This window comes from Salvelinus namaycush, chromosome 16 (assembly GCF_016432855.1).
Source record: "Salvelinus namaycush isolate Seneca chromosome 16, SaNama_1.0, whole genome shotgun sequence".
Taxonomy (NCBI): domain Eukaryota; kingdom Metazoa; phylum Chordata; class Actinopteri; order Salmoniformes; family Salmonidae; genus Salvelinus; species Salvelinus namaycush.
Window position 1 is genome coordinate 46,824,842 of NC_052322.1, and position 21,195 is coordinate 46,846,036.

Genomic DNA, 21,195 nt, shown 5'->3' on the forward strand with positions numbered 1-21,195 from the left:
GGCTACTGAATACACCTCAGGACTACTTCCTCATCAGCACCCCACTCAGGCTACTGAATACACCTCAGGACTACTTCCTCATCAGCACCCCACTCAGGCTACTGAATACACCTCAGGACTACTTCCTCATCAGCACCCCACTCAGGCTACTGAATACACCTCAGGACTACTTCCTGTTTACAGAGTTACTACGTCCTCATCAGCACCCCACTCAGGCTACTGAATACACCTCAGGACTACTTCCTCATCAGCTCCCCACACAGGCTACTGAATACACCTCAGGACTACTTCCTGTTTACAGAGTTACTACGTCCTCATCAGCACCCCACACAGACTACTGAATACATCTCAGGACTACTTCCTCATCAGCTCCCCACTCAGGCTACTGAATACATCTCAGGACTACTTCCTCATCAGCTCCCCACACAGACTACTGAATACATCTCAGGACTACGTCCTCATCAGCACCCCACACAGACTACTGAATACATCTCAGGACTACTTCCTCATCAGCTCCCCACACAGGCTACTGAATACATCTCAGGACTACTTCCTGTTTACAGAGTTACTACGTCCTCATCAGCACCCCACACAGGCTACTGAAGGAGGCCTAAGGACTGAAGAAACAGGTTCATTCATTCATTTGTCTCGGAAATCCCCTGGGAAGCAACCAGTCTGCCTGCCGAGGGAGACTATTTATTCATTAATTCAGGCTTACTGGGGGATACCTATGGGTCCTACGTTGTCTGTCCGGAGCTTATATAAATCTGGAGTAGACAGTGGGAAGAGGAGCAGGTTCATTCCTCCTGTTGTCTGTCCTCAGGGTACTGGGCGCTAATCATCTCTGAACAGAGAAACCTCAACACTCCATAAGGACGTGTCGAAACAGAGACACAGAGAACTGAACGTACTGAGCATGCTCAGAAAACCTGCTCTCCTGCTCTGCCCACCTACCTCTATGTTTCTCTCGCTCGTTCTCTCACCGTTTATAATGAGGGTCACATGCCTAGAGTAATATCAAAGTCTAGATGACTACGTGACCAAGATGCTGACTCTCAGCCATATAGATAAACACTTGTACATTTTGATGTTATGTCCATAAATACTTCCATCTTCCTTAGCTAAGTTAACTTCCTGTTGAACTTTAACCCATCTCATATCTAGACAGCTCTGGCTTTCTCCTTTCTGTCTTTATTGTTGCTACAGAAAGAGAGAGGGAGGGATGTCTTTAAACATACCCCCTTCCTTCCTTCCTTCCATGGAGAGAGCAAGCCAAGAAGTGCTACCCTCCCTCCCTCCCTCCCGGATTCCCTTCCTTGGAGAGAGCAAGCCAAGAAGCCCTACCCTCCCTCCCTCCCTCCCTCCCTCCCGGATTCCCTCCCTTGGAGAGAGCAAGCCAAGAAGCCCTCCCTCCCTCCCGGATTCCCTCCCTTGGAGAGAGCAAGCCAAGAAGCCCTACCCTCCCTCCCTCCCTCCCTCCCTCCCTCCCTTCCTTGGAGAGAGCAAGCCAAGAAGCCCTACCCTCCCTCCCTCCCTCCCGGATTCCCTCCCTTGGAGAGAGCAAGCCAAGAAGCCCTACCCTCCCTCCCTCCCTCCCGGATTCCCTCCCTTGGAGAGAGCAAGCCAAGAAGCCCTCCCTCGGAGAGAGCAAGCCAAGAAGCCCTCCCTCCCTCCCAACCTCCCTTGGTCAGACTGACCTAATGAAGTACTCAGAACTCAACTGAACTTAGGATAGTTTTAAAGAAGGATATCAGACCTGCAAGGTAAGAGTTTTATAATTAAAAAAAATAGAAAATCCTGCAGCATGCCTTGAAGTAGTCTAAGTGTTGGTTTATAGGGTCCTGATTGTTGCACCTATGAGAGTGGCTTTAGACTGAGGGACCAATGAGACTGAGTGCAACACTACTCTAGGTTACAAAGTATTTCATCATCCGCTGTACAGGTACATACTGCCTGGTTCCAGATCTGTTTGTGTTGCTCTTATAGTCATTGTCAGGCCAAACAGATGCCAACAGAACTGGGACAAGCCTTCTATCCACTGTCCCCTCAGTATTGACCAGGAGAGAGAGATGTCACTGTGGTGGGTAAGAGAGAGAGAGGTCACTATGGTGGGTAAGAGAGAGAGAGGTCACTATGGTGGGTAAGAGAGAGAGAGGTCACTATGGTGGGTAAGAGAGAGAGAGCTCACTATGGTGGGTAAGAGAGAGAGGTCACTATGATGGGTAAGAGAAAGGGAGGTCACTATGGTGGGTGAGAGAGAGAGAGGTCACTATGGTGGGTAAGAGAGAGAGAGGTCACTATGGTGGGTAAGAGAGAGAGGGGTCACTATGGTGGGTAAGAGAGAGAGAGGTCACTATGGTGGGTAAGAGAGAGAGTGAGCTCACTATGGTGGGTAAGAGAGAGAGGTCACTATGATGGGTAAGAGAGAGGGAGGTCACTATGGTGGGTAAGAGAGAGAGAGGTCACTATGGTGGGTAAGAGAGACAGGTCACTATGGTGGGTAAGAGATAGAGAGAGGTCACTATGACGGTTAAGAACGAGAGATGTCACTATGGTGGGTAAGAGAGAGAGAGGTCATTATGGTGGGTAAGAGAGAGAGAGGTCATTATGGTGGGTAAGAGAGAGAGAGAGGTCACTATGGTGGATAAGAGAGAGAGGTCACTATGGCGGGTAAGAGAGAGAGAGGTCACTATGGTGGGTAAGAGAGAGGGAGGTCACTATGGCGGGTAAGATAGAGAGAGGTCACTATGGTGGGTAAGAGAGAGAGAGGCCACTATGGTGGGTAAGAGAGAGAGGTCACTATGGCGGGTAAGAGAGAGAGAGGTCACTATGGTGGGTAAGAGAGAGAGGTCGCTATGGTGGGTAAGAGAGAGAGATGTCACTATGGTGGGTAAGAGAGAGAGAGAGAGAGGTCACTATGGTGGGTAAGAGAGAGAGAGAGAGGTCACTATGGTGGTTAAGAATGAGAGATGTCACTGTGGTGGGTAAGAGAGAGAGAGGTCACTATGGTGGTTAAGAATGAGAGATGTCACTGTGGTGGGTAAGAGAGAGAGAGGTCACTATGGCGGGTAAGAGAGAGAGAGAGATCACTATGGTGGGTAAGAGAGAGAGAGGTCACTATGGTGGGTAAGAGAGAGAGAGAGGTCACTATGGTTGGTAAGAGAGAGAGAGAGGTCCCTATGGTGGGTAAGAGAGAGAGAGATCACTATGGTGGGTAAGAGAGAGAGGTCACTATGGTGGGTAAGAGAGGGAGGTCACCATGATGGGTAAGAGAGAGAGGGAGGTCACTACGGTGGGTAAGAGAGAGAGGGAGGTCACTATGGCGGGTAAGAGAGAGAGAGGTCACTATGGTGGGTAAGAGAGGGAGGTCACTATGGTGGGTAAGAGAGAGAGGGAGGTCACTATGGTGGGTAAGAGAGAGAGGGAGGTCACTATGGTGGGTAAGAGAGGGAGAGATCACTATGGTGGGTAAGAGAGAGAGGGAGGTCACTATGGTGGGTAAGAGAGTCTGAAATAAATCAGATGCTCTGAAAAGCAGAAACAGCCCAGCTGGGATTAAAAGTCTAAAGACATTAAACCAGGTCCGAACCGGGTCAGAAACAGGTCAGAACCAGGTCAGAACCGGGTCAGAAACAGGTCAGAACACAACACATGGAAGAAAGGGAGGGTACAGAGTTTAAGGGGCTGTGTGTGTGTGTGTGTGTGTGTGTGTGTGTGTGTGTGTGTGTGTGTGTGTGTGTGTGTGTGTGTGTGTAACGTTGGTAGAATGTGTTGTGTGGCAACGGGGCCCTTGTGCAAGTTGTTGTTCCCCAGCTTCCCCCGAGGAGGGGGAGAGCGGGGGGGGGGGTCTTTCGGCAGAACCACTCTGGACCTAGTTTCAGAAGTCCTCATCTCTACAGCAGGCATAAGTAGGGCAGAGAAAGTGGGTGACTGGGTGTAAAGAGTTTGGGTGTCGCTCAGCATTTAAAGAAAATAGCTTCCAATTTACCTAGTGACACGATAGCCCCCTGGAGTTGGGACTACTGTCCGGCATAAAACACAGGGGGCAGTAAACATGGGAGAATGTCACAGCTGACAGTGACAGAAGGGAACGTCCACAGTCTAACGACCTTCCTGGTAGCTGGTGGATTGAGACAGTGGAGCAGCTGGTGCCTCAATACATTTATCAAAAACACATGACGTAAACACTGAGTGTGTGTGAGAATCTAACACCTGGCAGACATAACAATGAGAGTTTGGAATTCACACGTGAAAAACATGATTGGTACTGCTAGGCAGCTGTGGTGCAGGTATTGAGACTGTGTAGCAAAGCATGAAACCTGCTCCTTCCTACAGCAAGTGTAGGTACAGTCTGCAAATGCGTGACCTTTCCCCTACATAGCCTTATACAAGTGTAACGCGCCACTTTCACTCTGTCTCTGCGTGGGTGCTGTGTGGTTTACACAAGCTGTCTGCATGACAGAGGGAAACCCCTATCGCTTCCGGTTGCTGCGTTTGCCTTGCGTTGTATGAGTCAAACTGTACGCTGTAGACGGCTTGACAGAAATGGTAGCAGAAGGTGAACGTTGAAACTTTTATTGCACACATCTCCAGATGATGCTGCGTAACATTTGACGCAACGACGGCGCTGTGGGTGTGATAGAAGCGTATTCACGTCGTAGTTCACTACAAACAGACATGTAACTAATAGCGATCTGATGGAAAATCCACTTTAAATCTGGGAGAGAGGTGAGATTAATCAGTCCCAGAGGACTGGAGTTGTCACATTGTTCCCTTGTACACTTCGACTGTAGTTGTCACATTGTTCCCTTGTACACCCCGTGTTACGCTCATCGTCGGATGATAAATGTGGTAGGCGTACATTCTCTCTTTATTCGAAAACGTAACACCGGGAAAAACAATGAACACAAACCGAAGGTAAAGCTAGTCGTGCCTAAAGCAACAAAACAAAGACAAGATCCCACAAAACCCAAAAGGAAACCGACAACTTATATCTGATTCCCAATCGGAGACAACATAGACAGCTGCCTCCGATTGGGAATCAAACAACACCAACATAGAAACAGAAAACCTAGAATGCCCACCCTAATCACACCCTGACCTAACCGAATAGAGAAATAAAAAGGCTCTCTAAGGTCAGGGTCCCGACTGTAGTTGTCACTATGGTCCCATAGCCACTCAGGTTGTGTAACTGATGCACAATGCATGGATGAGTTTGTCTGAACAGGAATGTTTCCACAAGCGTGGAGTGGAGAGTAATGGGTCATTATGAGCACTGAACCAGGACAACAACATGTGACTGTGCTGCTGTGCTTCTTGTCACATGCACCGAATACAACAGGTGTAGTAGACCTTACAAACCCTGAACTAACAATGCTGTTTTTAGGAGAGAAAAAAAGTGTTCAGAAAGTATTTACTAAAATAAACTGAAGAAAAACATTTATTATTATGTTTTTTTATTAAAAATAATAATTAAGGAGCAACAATAAAATAACAGTAGCGAGGCTATATACAGGGGGTTCCGGTACAGAGTCAATGTGGAGACTATATACAGGGAGTTACGGTACAGAGTCAATGTGGAGGCTATATACAGGGGGTACCGGTACAGAGTCAATGTGGAGACTATATACAGGGGGTACCGGTACAGAGTCAATGTGGAGGTTATATACAGGGGGTACCGGTACAGAGTCAATGTGGAGGCTATATACAGGGGGTACCGGTACAGAGTCAATGTGGAGGTTATATACAGGGGGTACCGGTACAGAGTCAATGTGGAGGCTATATACAGGGGGTACCGGTACAGAGTCAATGTGGAGGCTATATACAGGGTGTTACGATACAGAGTCAATGTGGAGACTATATACAGGGTGTTACGATACAGAGTCAATGTGGAGACTATATACAGGGTGTTACGATACAGAGTCAATGTGGAGGCTGTATACACGGGGTTACGGTACAGAGTCAATGTGGAGGCTATATACAGGGGGTACCGGTACAGAGTCAATGTGGAGGCTATATACAGGGGGTACCGGTACAGAGTCAATGTGGAGGCTATATACAGGGTGTTACGATACAGAGTCAATGTGGAGACTATATACAGGGTGTTACGATACAGAGTCAATGTGGAGACTATATACAGGGTGTTACGATACAGAGTCAATGTGGAGGCTGTATACACGGGGTTACGGTACAGAGTCAATGTGGAGGCTATATACAGGGGGTACCGGTACAGAGTCAATGTGGAGGCTATATACAGGGGGTATCGGTACAGAGTCAATGTGGAGGTTATATACAGGGTGTTACGGTACAGAGTCAATGTGGAGGCTATATACAGGGGGTACCGGTACAGAGTCAATGTGGAGACTATATACAGGGAGTTACGGTACAGAGTCAATGTGGAGACTATATACAGGGTGTTACGGTACAGAGTCAATGTGGAGGCTATATACAGGGTGTTACCAGTACAGAGTCAATGTGGAGGCTATATACAGGGTGTTACCAGTACAGAGTCAATGTGGAGGCTATATACAGGATGTTACGGTACAGAGTCAATGTGGAGGCTATATACAGGGAGTTACGGTACAGAGTCAATGTGGAGACTATATACAGGGTGTTACGGTACAGAGTCAATGTGGAGGCTATATACAGGGTGTTACCAGTACAGAGTCAATGTGGAGGCTATATACAGGGAGTTACGGTACAGAGTCAATGTGGAGGCTATATACAGGGTGTTACGGTACAGAGTCAATGTGGAGGCTATATACAGGGTGTTACGGTACAGAGTCAATGTGGAGGCTGTATACAGGGGGTACCTGTACAGAGTCAATGTGGAGGCTATATACAGGGTGTTACGGTACAGAGTCAATGTGGAGGCTATATACAGGGTGTTACGGTACAGAGTCAATGTGGAGGCTATATACAGGGTGTTACGGTACAGAGTCAATGTTGAGGCTGTATACAGGGGGTACCGGTACAGAGTCAATGTGGAGGTTATATACAGGGGGTACCGGTACAGAGTCAATGTGGAGGCTATATACAGGGGGTACCGGTACAGAGTCAATGTGGAGACTATATACAGGGGGTACCGGTACAGAGTCAATGTGGAGGTTATATACAGGGGGTACCGGTACAGAGTCAATGTGGAGGCTATATACAGGGGGTACCGGTACAGAGTCAATGTGGAGGTTATATACAGGGGGTACCGGTACAGAGTCAATGTGGAGGCTATATACAGGGGGTACCGGTACAGAGTCAATGTGGAGGCTATATACAGGGTGTTACGATACAGAGTCAATGTGGAGACTATATACAGGGTGTTACGGTACAGAGTCAATGTGGAGGCTATATACAGGGTGTTACGGTACAGAGTCAATGTGGAGGCTGTATACAGGGGGTACCTGTACAGAGTCAATGTGGAGGCTATATACAGGGTGTTACGGTACAGAGTCAATGTGGAGGCTATATACAGGGTGTTACGGTACAGAGTCAATGTGGAGGCTATATACAGGGTGTTACGGTACAGAGTCAATGTTGAGGCTGTATACAGGGGGTACCGGTACAGAGTCAATGTGGAGGTTATATACAGGGTGTTACGGTACAGAGTCAATGTGGAGGCTATATACAGGGGGTACCGGTACAGAGTCAATGTGGAGGCTATATACAGGGGGTACCGGTACAGAGTCAATGTGGAGACTATATACAGGGGGTACCGGTACAGAGTCAATGTGGAGGCTATATACAGGGGGTACCGGTACAGAGTCAATGTGGAGGCTATATACAGGGGGTATCGGTACAGAGTCAATGTGGAGGTTATATACAGGGTGTTACGGTACAGAGTCAATGTGGAGGCTATATACAGGGGGTACCGGTACAGAGTCAATGTGGAGACTATATACAGGGAGTTACGGTACAGAGTCAATGTGGAGACTATATACAGGGTGTTACGGTACAGAGTCAATGTGGAGGCTATATACAGGGTGTTACCAGTACAGAGTCAATGTGGAGGCTATATACAGGGTGTTACCAGTACAGAGTCAATGTGGAGGCTATATACAGGATGTTACGGTACAGAGTCAATGTGGAGGCTATATACAGGGAGTTACGGTACAGAGTCAATGTGGAGACTATATACAGGGTGTTACGGTACAGAGTCAATGTGGAGGCTATATACAGGGTGTTACCAGTACAGAGTCAATGTGGAGGCTATATACAGGGAGTTACGGTACAGAGTCAATGTGGAGGCTATATACAGGGTGTTACGGTACAGAGTCAATGTGGAGGCTATATACAGGGTGTTACGGTACAGAGTCAATGTGGAGGCTGTATACAGGGGGTACCTGTACAGAGTCAATGTGGAGGCTATATACAGGGTGTTACGGTACAGAGTCAATGTGGAGGCTATATACAGGGTGTTACGGTACAGAGTCAATGTGGAGGCTATATACAGGGTGTTACGGTACAGAGTCAATGTTGAGGCTGTATACAGGGGGTACCGGTACAGAGTCAATGTGGAGGTTATATACAGGGGGTACCGGTACAGAGTCAATGTGGAGGCTATATACAGGGGGTACCGGTACAGAGTCAATGTGGAGACTATATACAGGGGGTACCGGTACAGAGTCAATGTGGAGGTTATATACAGGGGGTACCGGTACAGAGTCAATGTGGAGGCTATATACAGGGGGTACCGGTACAGAGTCAATGTGGAGGTTATATACAGGGGGTACCGGTACAGAGTCAATGTGGAGGCTATATACAGGGGGTACCGGTACAGAGTCAATGTGGAGGCTATATACAGGGTGTTACGATACAGAGTCAATGTGGAGACTATATACAGGGTGTTACGGTACAGAGTCAATGTGGAGGCTATATACAGGGTGTTACGGTACAGAGTCAATGTGGAGGCTGTATACAGGGGGTACCTGTACAGAGTCAATGTGGAGGCTATATACAGGGTGTTACGGTACAGAGTCAATGTGGAGGCTATATACAGGGTGTTACGGTACAGAGTCAATGTGGAGGCTATATACAGGGTGTTACGGTACAGAGTCAATGTTGAGGCTGTATACAGGGGGTACCGGTACAGAGTCAATGTGGAGGTTATATACAGGGTGTTACGGTACAGAGTCAATGTGGAGGCTATATACAGGGGGTACCGGTACAGAGTCAATGTGGAGGCTATATACAGGGGGTACCGGTACAGAGTCAATGTGGAGACTATATACAGGGGGTACCGGTACAGAGTCAATGTGGAGGTTATATACAGGGGGTACCGGTACAGAGTCAATGTGGAGGCTATATACAGGGGGTACCGGTACAGAGTCAATGTGGAGGTTATATACAGGGGGTACCGGTACAGAGTCAATGTGGAGGCTATATACAGGGGGTACCGGTACAGAGTCAATGTGGAGGCTATATACAGGGTGTTACGATACAGAGTCAATGTGGAGACTATATACAGGGTGTTACGATACAGAGTCAATGTGGAGACTATATACAGGGTGTTACGATACAGAGTCAATGTGGAGGCTGTATACACGGGGTTACGGTACAGAGTCAATGTGGAGACTATATACAGGGGGTACCGGTACAGAGTCAATGTGGAGGCTATATACAGGGGGTATCGGTACAGAGTCAATGTGGAGGTTATATACAGGGTGTTACGGTACAGAGTCAATGTGGAGGCTATATACAGGGGGTACCGGTACAGAGTCAATGTGGAGACTATATACAGGGAGTTACGGTACAGAGTCAATGTGGAGACTATATACAGGGTGTTACGGTACAGAGTCAATGTGGAGGCTATATACAGGGTGTTACCAGTACAGAGTCAATGTGGAGGCTATATACAGGGTGTTACCAGTACAGAGTCAATGTGGAGGCTATATACAGGATGTTACGGTACAGAGTCAATGTGGAGGCTATATACAGGGAGTTACGGTACAGAGTCAATGTGGAGACTATATACAGGGTGTTACGGTACAGAGTCAATGTGGAGGCTATATACAGGGTGTTACCAGTACAGAGTCAATGTGGAGGCTATATACAGGGAGTTACGGTACAGAGTCAATGTGGAGGCTATATACAGGGTGTTACGGTACAGAGTCAATGTGGAGGCTATATACAGGGTGTTACGGTACAGAGTCAATGTGGAGGCTGTATACAGGGGGTACCTGTACAGAGTCAATGTGGAGGCTATATACAGGGTGTTACGGTACAGAGTCAATGTGGAGGCTATATACAGGGTGTTACGGTACAGAGTCAATGTGGAGGCTATATACAGGGTGTTACGGTACAGAGTCAATGTTGAGGCTGTATACAGGGGGTACCGGTACAGAGTCAATGTGGAGGCTATATACAGGTGGGTACTGGTACAGAGTCAATGTGGAGGCTATATACAGGGGGTACCGGTACAGAGTCAATGTGGAGGCTATATACAGGGTGTTACCAGTACAGAGTCAATGTGGAGGCTAAATATACAGGGGGGTACCGGTACAGAGTCAATGTGGAGGCTATATACAGGGGGTACCGGTACAGAGTCAACGTACGGGGGGAAACGGTTAGTCGAGGTAATTGAGGTAATATGCATGGATAATATAGGGAGAACCACTTTCCTGGCACTAATCACTTAGGATGTAGAGTATATTGTTCCTTTTGCCTCATTAACCCCCCGGCAGAAATCCCATCTATGCTGCAATCCCCATCTAAATCTCCATCTAAATCCCCATCAAAATCCATCTTATTAAACAAGAAATAACAATACACCAACTGCCGTGTTTGTCAGTCCATGAGACATCCTAAAAATCGCTATTTTCTCAGATTATTTTATATTTATGAAGAAACATGCCACAACAACGACAAGACAACGACAAGACAACGACAAGACAACGACAAGACAACGACAAGACCACGACAAGACCACGACAAGACAACGACAAGACAACGACAAGACCACGACAAGACAACGACAAGACAACGACAAGACAACGACAAGACCATGACAAGACAACGACAAGACAACGAAAAGACAACGACAAGACTACGACAAGACAACGACAAGACCACGACAAGACCACGACAAGACAACGACAAGACCACGACAAGACCACGACAAGACCACGACAAGACCACGACAAGACCACGACAAGACAAGACAACGACAAGACAACGACAAGACAACGACAAGACAACGACAAGACAACGACAAGACAACGACAAGACAACGACAAGACAACGACAAGACAACGACAAGACAACGACAAGACTACGACAAGACAACGACAAGACCACGACAAGACCACGACAAGACCACGACAAGACCACGACAAGACAACGACAAGACAACGACAAGACCACGACAAGACCACGACAAGACAACGACAAGACCACGACAAGACCACGACAAGACCACGACAAGACCACGACAAGACCACGACAAGACAAGACAACGACAAGACAACGACAAGACCACGACAAGACAACGACAAGACCACGACAAGACAACGACAAGACAACGACAAGACCACGACAAGACAACGACAAGACCACGACAAGACCACAACAAGACAACAACAAGACAACAACAAGACCACGACAAGACAACAACAAGACAACGACTTTTCCAGGTAGTGCCTGTTTTTCTGATCAGCCAACAGAAAACAAATATTTTTTGAAAGACACTCTGGTACACAGAGCAACTGTTATCTAGAGTCAATAATGTTCTGCTTTTCTTAGCCGGAGGGCGGCTGGCTGATTCCAGACTTGGAACGCCACACCACCACGTTTTGGCATATCAAGCCTTTGTCTGGGAGATTAAACCTGGTTTGGTTGTGTGTTAGAGTTTCCATTGAGAGTTTAATCTCTGTTTCATTATCAAACCAGACATTGAAGGTCAAGTGAGTTATGCAACAAGTCGGGTATAACAGACTTTTATAACTGTATCTGTGAAGAGGTTAACATTACTGACAAATCTGTTGTATACTAGACAGCTTTACAGTTGATTTCCTCAGTACTACAAACATCTGTTGTATACTAGACAGCTTTACAGTTGATTTCCTCAATACTACAAACATCTGTTGTATACTAGACAGCTTTACAGTTGATTTCCTCAGTACTACAAACATCTGTTGTATACTAGACAGCTTTACAGTTGATTTCCTCAATACTACAAACATCTGTTGTATACTAGACAGCTTTACAGTTGATTTCCTCAGTATTACAAACATCTGTTGTATACTAGACAGCTTTACAGTTGATTTCCTCAGTACTACAAACATCTGTTGTATACTAGATAGCTTTACAGTTGATTTCCTCAATACTACAAACATCTGTTGTATACTAGACAGCTTTACAGTTGATTTCCTCAGTACTACAAACATCTGTTGTATACTAGATAGCTTTACAGTTGATTTCCTCAATACTACAACAACAAAAAATTCACCTCAGTGACAAAGAGATGATAGTTACTAGGAAGTGGGCACACCACGTCATTTCAAAGTGGAAAATTACATAATATTTGGTTTAGATCAATGAGATTACAACCTATATTCACCCACTCAAAAAGAGTTAGTTTAATTTCCAACGTGTTATCACTAGGCTTTCAACCAATCTAAAAGCGCAACCAAATTCTAATGAAAAAACAATGTCCGATTTTTTTGGTTTAGTTGTCACCCACTGTGCATTCAACCATTTAAAAGCAAAGTTTAAATGGGAAATACAATGTCAGGTATTTTGTTTATATACAACAGATGAATATGTTATCACTGTGCTTCATCTAATAGCAGAACCAAATGACCTGGATTATAGTTGAGATTATAGTGAAAAGTACATCAGCGCCGTTCATGATTCTGTGCAGATTATTACAGCAATTGTGAAGATCTCCACGGACCTGCGCCGGCCTATGCATGCCATCTTGAAAAGAAACGCTTTATATGATTACAAGACAAGACATTTGTAGTTACAGTAACCTCAATGTAGCCACGGAGAAGCTAAACAAGACATTTGTAATTACAGTAACCTCAAAATGTAGCCACGGAGAAGCTAAACAAGACATTTGTAATTACAGTAACCTCAAAATGTAGCCACGGAGAAGCTAAACAAGACATTTGTAATTACAGTAACCTCAAAATGTAGCCACGGAGAAGCTAAACAAGACAGTTGTAATAACAGTAACCTCAAAATGTGGCCACGGAGAAGCTAAACAAGACATTTGTAATTACAGTAACCTCAAAATGTAGCCACGGAGAAGCTAAACAAGACAACTGTAATTACAGTAACCTCAAAATGTGGCCACGGAGTCGCTAAACAAGACAATTGTAATTACAGTAACCTCAAAATGTAGCCACGGAGACGCTAAACAAAACATTTGTAATTACAGTAACCTCAAAATGTAGCCACGGAGACGCTACTCATTTTTAGGTTAAATGTTACATTAGTTTGTAAAATAGCCTTAACTTTAGGCTATTCACTGTATTAAACGTAATATTAAAACATGTTTTGTTGACAATGCAACCAAATATCAACATTTTAAGGAGATGTATCCACTGCTTGGATAGTATCATCTGAGCCACTGGCTTAATCCCATTCTTTAACTTTTATTTTTGGTTGAGTTGGAGACGTGACTCAAACGTATCATTTGTTAACTTGTCGAAAAGTGAAAAGACTATTTATTGTACTTTAAAAGTCATATTGAATTATATTTGGTTGTCAACGCAACCAAATATCAACATTTGAAGGAGTATCTTCTGATTGGATAGTTCCATCTGTGCCACTGACGATACATCTCATTTAAATGTTGATATTTGGTTTCGTTGACAACCAAACAGAATTCAATATCACTAAATATAATTACATTTTAAATTAACCAGAGCTTGAAACCTTAGGCTTATTGTTTGTCTATTTTTTTGTTGAATTCTGGGTTGAATTGAAACAATAGAGCGCCTGAGTGGCGCAGAGGGCTAAGGCACTGTGTCTCAGTGCAAGAGGCGTCACTGCAGTACCTGGTTCGAATCCAAGCTGCATCACATCTGGCCGTGACTGGGAGTCCCATAGGGCGGTGCACAGTTGGACCAGCGTTGTCTGGGGTAGGCCGTCATTGTAAATAAGAATTTGTTCTTAATTGACATGCCTAGTTAAAAAAAAAAAGTTTTTAAAATAGCTGTTGATGTTTTTGCAAGTGCTATATAGGCCTAAATAGCATCATTGCTAATGTGAGTGGGGTAACATTTAATTTGCTTTGTTAATAAACCTACCTTTTGGAATGATTTTGATAGTAACAGTGAATCTATTTAGTTATTTAAGTGGAGGTCTCTGAACTATCCTTCTCACAGCAGCACATTGGTAATAGTCAGTAACAAATATCATGATATTTGGTTACCGTGGTGACATAATCCCGTGGTTGAAATTTTACCCTGAAAAAACAACAGTTGTTGACTTATTTCAAATCCAATGTATTTTCCACATAGATTTCACATCACAATATGTTGATAAATTACATTGAAACAATGTTTATTCAACCAGTTTTTGCTCAGTGGGATTACCATTAATCGAATTTACAGTATCTTCAACGTCATTGGTTGTTTTACCTACTTCAGTTCAAAGTTCTGATTGTCAACCTCGGATAAGAGCTTCCGATAACTGACTGAAATGTACTGTAAAATTAAATAGCTGAAAATAGCAGCAGAGGTTTCTGGACTATAGGTTAAACAAATTGTTCCAGAGTTCAGGATGAAAAATCCATGACTCTTGTTTGTCCACGTCTAACCAGCCTGATCACTCGCTCTTTCTGTCTCTTTTTTTCAGGGAATTGAACCGTGGACCGGTCGACCAGAAGCACCATGACCAGTGTTAACTCCCCCGCCTGCCTCTTGGCTCGTAACCAGTTCTATAGAAGTAAAGATAAACCCTATTTTTAAACCTTGACTTTGTCTCGTCCATTATTGAACTTGGACAGACAACTGGTATGGTCTGAGTGTGGTGTGTGTTTGTTTGATGATATGAAGAGTGACCGGAGGATATGTGTTAACTTAATGGAGAATTACTGTCAAACTCTGCACTTTATCTTTAGAACAGGGTGTTCTTTTATTTTATTTACGGTTTATGTTTGATGAACATTTGGTTGACTGAACTGTAACCTCACTGTGAAACCACGGTATCAACACCTGGTCTAAATAATACATGACTCATTTATATTGACTTGTAGTCTCGTTCATCTGCTATTTATAAACAGTAAACTGATTCTGAGGACAAACTCCAAAAAAAAACGTACAATTTCAGAGTTGGATTCAACCTTTATTTTAACCAGGTTGTCCCATTGTGGTCAAAATAACTAATTTTCAAGGAAGACCTGGCCAAGAAGGCAGCTCCAGTGTAAAAACCACAAGAAGACATCGGTCTTCATCTGTCATTAATCATTTGATTACGTACACAACATTCAAAATCACCCTAAGTATGTCCATCCATCCAGCCTCGGACTACAGTACATGCTAACCCCATCCATCCAGCCTCGGACTACAGTACATGCTAACCCCATCCATCCAGCCTCGGACTACAGTAAATCCTAACCCCACACTATAGAGTGTACAGCAAGCAGTTTAGCAGTTACACCGGCGGTCCCTGGTGGCATTAAACTAATAAAACCAAAAGCTAACCTTGACTTAGAAGACTTTCAGTGTTGGATAGCCATAGCCAGCTAGCTAACATAGCATCCCTCTGTTTGAGCCGGGTGTGTGAGTAGGCTAAACTAGCTAGCTGCATTCGCTAGCTAGGTAAATGAAAGTGAAAAGAAATACAACTAAATATAGCTCTCTCTCTCTTGCTTCTCTTACATTTTTTAAAGAAATTAATTTGTTCAAAAACTGTTCAACTATTGTCTCTCTCTCTCTCTCTTTGAGTCAAATACTCATCACATTTTATGCACTGCAGTGCTAGCTAACTGTAGCATATTCTTTCAGTACTAGATTCATTCTCTGATCCTTTGATTGGATGGACAATATGTCAGTTCATGATACAAGAGCTCTGATAGGTTGGAAGACGTCCTCCTGAAGTTCTCATAATCACTGTGTATGGAAGGGGGTGAGAACTCCTGAGTGGTACAGCAGTCTAAGACACTGCATCTCAGTGCAAGAGGTGTCACTACAGTCCCTGGTTCAAATCCAGGCTGTATCACATCTGGCTGTGATTCAAAGTCCCATAGGGTGGTGCACAATTGGCCCAGTGTCGTCTGGGTTTGGCTAGGGGTAGGCCATCATTGTAAATAAGAATTTATTCTTAACTGACTTGCCTAGTTAAATAACAAAACAAAAATAAACATAATCCTCCTAGGTTTGAAGTCAATGTACCTAAAGGAGGATGGAAGCTAGCTGTCCTCCAGCTACACCATGGTGCTACACCAGAGGGTGCTGTTGTGGCTACTGTAGACCTTTGTTGTTTAAATCAATTATTTGGTGACATATTAATATATTTAGTATAGTTTTATCTACAAATGCTAACTTTTTTTTATTGTTTCACTATTTTTATTTTTTATTTAAATTCACTGAGAAGGATGGTCCTCTCCTTCCTCCTCTGAGGAGCCTCCACTGCTGTAAGCCAAACATGCCAGCCTGAAAGAGTTTACTACAGTTTTTAGTCCAACACGTAGTCTCATCGGCCTGAGAACAGGGCTGGTTTAGTGAAGGTCCCTCACATACAGATCAATGGTAAACTGTGACTATAGGACCTGAGTCCTTCAGAGGGACCAAAAATCTTCAAATACGTTGTATCAAACTCAAATATCAAGAAAATAACTGAAAACATAGCATCACTTAGTGCGTCATATCTTCTGTAGTCGGACCATTGTAGTTGTAGTGAAGTATGAGCAGTGATTTTTGATGTCATTATGAATGACTCAAACAGGCCTGGCCGCGCTCCTGGCTGCCTCACACACAGAGACAGAACCGACATGGACACAATATGACACACAGCATAAAATAATGCAACCAGCAAAACAAGAAACACACTGTTTACACAACCTGTGATAGCTTAACACCACTTTGAAGTTGATAACAGTTGCTGCAGCCGTCTCCATTATCACACTACCACAACACAAGCTAGCTAACATCGTCACACTACCACAACACAAGCTAGCTAACATCGTCACACTACCACAACACAAGCTAGCTAACATCGTCACACTACCACAACACAAGCTAGCTAACATCGTCACACTACCACAACACAAGCTAGCTAACATTGTGACACTACCACAACACAAGCTAGCTAACATTGTGACACTACCACAACACAAGCTAGCTAACATCGTCACACTACCACAACACAAGCTAGCTAACATCGTCACACTACTACAACACAGGCTAGCTAAAGACAATCTAACAATTTCCTCAGATTAAATCAGAAGATGATTATTAAGATTATTGTAAAGATTAAATAGAAATTATAACCACATTTAATTAAAAAAAACATACATTTTTATAAATCCTTAGGGAAGGCCTAGAAGGCCCTGACGGTTCTCCACTGATACAGATAGACTGAGCAACCAGGAATGTCTCTGAAAAGCTGCATGTGAATGTGCTTATTTGAAATGTGATTGTGACTGTTTTATCTCTCTCTCCGTAAAGTCACTGTTTTATCTCTCTCTCCGTAAAGTCACTGTTTTATCTCTCTCCTCCACTGTTTTCTCTCTCTCCGTAATGTCACTGTTTTATCTCTCTCCGTAAAGTCACTGTTTTATCTCTCTCCGTAGAGTCACTGTTGTATCTCTCTCCATAGACACAACAAGCCCTACAGAGAGTATAAAGCCTACTGCAGTCGACAGCCTCTCTGATTGGCCGATGCTACAAGTACTGGTCTGGGTGACCATGTCAACACCAGCAGGTGACTGAACCATCATATTCTACACACTACTCCTTTAATGATGACATCACACAGCGGTTCAACTAGACTGGTGCTGTCTGTCTTGTACTTTGTGTTGTCGCCTGTCATTTGCTACTACTTGAGTACCGGCACCTCTTCATATCCTCCTCAGGGTTCCCAGGAGCAGGGGGGGATCTCTAAAGGATGGTGGGTCAGTGTGGTTCTGGGGAGCCCCAAACCATACACCACCCCAGTCCAGCCCCCCCAGCCCAGAGCACTCGCCCAGTGCTCCCGTCGAGCACCCCGGTCCAGCGCCCCCCAGTCCAGCACCCCGGTCCAGCTCCCCAGTCCAGCACCCTGGTCCAGCGCCCCAGCCAACAGAACGGTCCAGTAGAGACACACCACCACCACCAATCAACAGGTTGAAACACACAGAGGGAAAGAGTCCAAGAGGAAGACGAGGGAGAAGACATCTTGCTCTCTGTTCTGTCCTCTCAGCACAGAAATATGGACTTGATCAAGCCGACCGGTGTTGGACATGTTTTTACATTTTGCGTCACTCCCTATCTTACCCCGACTCCTATTTTTTGAAGGTAGAAAGAAGAGTGAGGGGGAAAAAAGAGGCAATTTCTGCAAGCGCTCTCTAAAACAGACTTCGGCCTTCATTCAATCTCTATTCGCTGAAGCCTCTCTAAAACAGACTTCAGCCTTCATTCAATCTCTATTCGCTGAAGCCTCTCTAAAACAGACTTCAGCCTTCATTCAATCTCTATTCGCTGAAGCCTCTCTAAAACAGACTTCAGCCTTCATTCAATCTCTATTCGCTGAAGCCTCTCTAAAACAGACTTCAGCCTTCATTCAATCTCTATTCGCTGAAGCCTCTCTAAAACAGACTTCGGCCTTCATTCAATCTCTATTCGCTGAAGCCTCTCTAAAACAGACTTCAGCCTTCATTCAATCTCTATTCGCTGAAGCCTCTCTAAAACAGACTTCGGCCTTCATTCAATCTCTATTCGCTGAAGCCTTACAGATTACGCGCTATCTAAATTTAAAGGTAATTTCTGATTGAGTCGACATATGACAGGGTTTACCGTAAATGCAGTCTCCACTAACATTTGGCTTTTAAATTTCAATCATGCCATAACGCTGAACTTCTGCGATGTGGATTGAAAAGACCCCCCTGTATATTATTACATACATTGGTATAAGATATGAATTCAATCAAACACACAGTCCAGTTATACCCCCTCTGCTCATACTCTCCCCTCCCTTCCTTTCTTCGTTTCATAACATAACTGCAGCACAACTGAAGGAACAAGATGTTCCCTTTTCTCCTGATACTGGCTGGTTGCCAGGCAGCAATATGGGAACATTCATGCATGAGTTGAATAAAACAGCTGCCTGATGCCTGGTTCAGAGCTAGAGAGAGACAGGCCGACAGGCAGCAGAAACCTGTTACCTTGTTCAGAGCTAGAGAGACAGGCTGATTCTCTCCCTCCCTTTCTCTCTCTGTGAGAAGGATGTACCCACTCACACACAACTACCCAGTGACCTGGAAAAACTGCTGCTCAGTCTAAAGATAAAAGCACTTCAGTAACATAACGATCCTTGTTTGTTTTTCCCTGGTCCCTTCTGTTCTATGCATTTGGTTCCTGGGTAGCAAGGCATGACACATGCACGCAATCTAATGGCTACAACTCTAGTATTGTAATCTATGAATCGACAATAGCACTTAGTTAGCGTCAAGACAAGAACAGCCTAATAATGGCCTGGTGTCAGACAATACGGTGTCTTGAATCAAGACAAGAACAGCCTGGTGTCAGACAATATGGTGTCTTGAATCAAGACAAGAAAAGCCTGGTGTCAGACAATATGGTGTCTTGAATCAAGACAAGAAAAGCCTGGTGTCAGACAATATGGTGTCTTGAATCAAGACAAGAACAGCCTGGTGTCAGACAATATGGTGTCTTGAATCAAGACAAGAAAAGCCTGGTGTCAGACAATATGGTGTCTTGAATCAAGACAAGAAAAGCCTGGTGTCAGACAATATGGTGTCTTGAATCAAGACAAGAAAAGCGTGGTGTCAGACAATATGGTGTCTTGAATCAAGACAAGAAAAGCCTGGTGTCAGACAATATGGTGTCTTGAATCAAGACAAGAACAGCCTGGTGTCAGACAATATGGTGTCTTGAATCAAGACAAGAAAAGCCTGGTGTCAGACAATATGGTGTCTTGAATCAAGACAAGAACAGCCTGGTGTCAGACAATATGGTGTCTTGAATCAAGACAAGAAAAGCCTGGTGTCAGACAATATGGTGTCTTGAATCAAGACAAGAAAAGCCTGGTGTCAGACAATATGGAGTCTTGAATCAAGACAAGAACAGCCTGGTGTCAGACAATATGGAGTCTTGACTCAAGACAAGAACAGCCTGGTGTCAGACAATATGGTGTCTTGAATCAAGACAAGAAAAGCCTGGTGTCAGACAATATGGTGTCTTGAATCAAGACAAGAAAAGCCTGGTGTCAGACAATATGGAGTCTTGACTCAAGACAAGAAAAGCCTGGTGTCAGACAATATGGAGTCTTGACTCAAGACAAGAACAGCCTGGTGTCAGACAATATGGTGTCTTGAATCAAGACAAGAAAAGCCTGGTGTCAGACAATATGGAGTCTTGACTCAAGACAAGAAAAGCCTGGTGTCAGACAATATGGAGTCTTGACTCAAGACAAGAACAGCCTGGTGTCAGACAATATGGTGTCTTGAATCAAGACAAGAACAGCCTGGTGTCAGACAATATGGTGTCTTGCAGTACGGCAGTAAGGAAGCCCCCTTCCACTAGACATACTTATAACTTTGTTACATTTCACATAGCAATTGGCTGTATTGTACTGAATAGTCCTAAACTTCCAGGTTACAGACAAAACTTTACACAGCATGGTAAGAATGGACATTCCCATTTTCTTCCTATACTATACCTGTTTCTAGTATTTCAGATCCATAACTGCCAAAGGCTCCATAAGTCACAGACAAGGTGGTAAGAGGATGCACGCATATCAATGGTCTGTTTCCAGTATTCAGCCTGACAAGAGTTGAACACCGAGTACCCAGGTAAAAACCTCTGCGGGATCGGTGTCCCCGCCGCGAGACGGTTGAGCTAACGTGCGCTAATGTGATTAGCATGAGGTTGTAAGTAACAAGGACATTCCCCCAGGACATAGACATATCTGATATGGGCAGAAAGCTTAAATTCTTGTGAATCTAACTGCACTGTCTAATTTACAGTAGCTATTACAGTGAAAGAATACCGTGCTATTGTTTGAGAACAACAAAACACTTTTATCACAGCA

General features: G+C 44.4%; 1 long non-coding RNA gene across 8 annotated transcripts; it reads left to right on the forward strand.

Annotated features, from left to right (window-relative positions):
• The first annotated feature begins 1,637 nt into the window (after nt 1–1,637).
• On the forward strand, nt 1,638–19,446 carry LOC120061515. 8 transcript variants are annotated; one of them, XR_005478342.1, is made up of 5 exons: nt 1,650–1,763; nt 13,934–14,081; nt 14,800–14,889; nt 17,764–17,868; nt 18,020–19,446. It is a non-coding gene; the product is annotated as an uncharacterized LOC120061515 (long non-coding RNA). The 8 variants fall into 8 exon arrangements; XR_005478341.1 differs by lacking the exon at nt 1,650–1,763 and adding an exon at nt 5,155–5,341; XR_005478343.1 differs by lacking the exon at nt 1,650–1,763 and adding an exon at nt 11,788–11,915.
• The last annotated feature ends 1,749 nt before the right edge of the window (nt 19,447–21,195 follow it).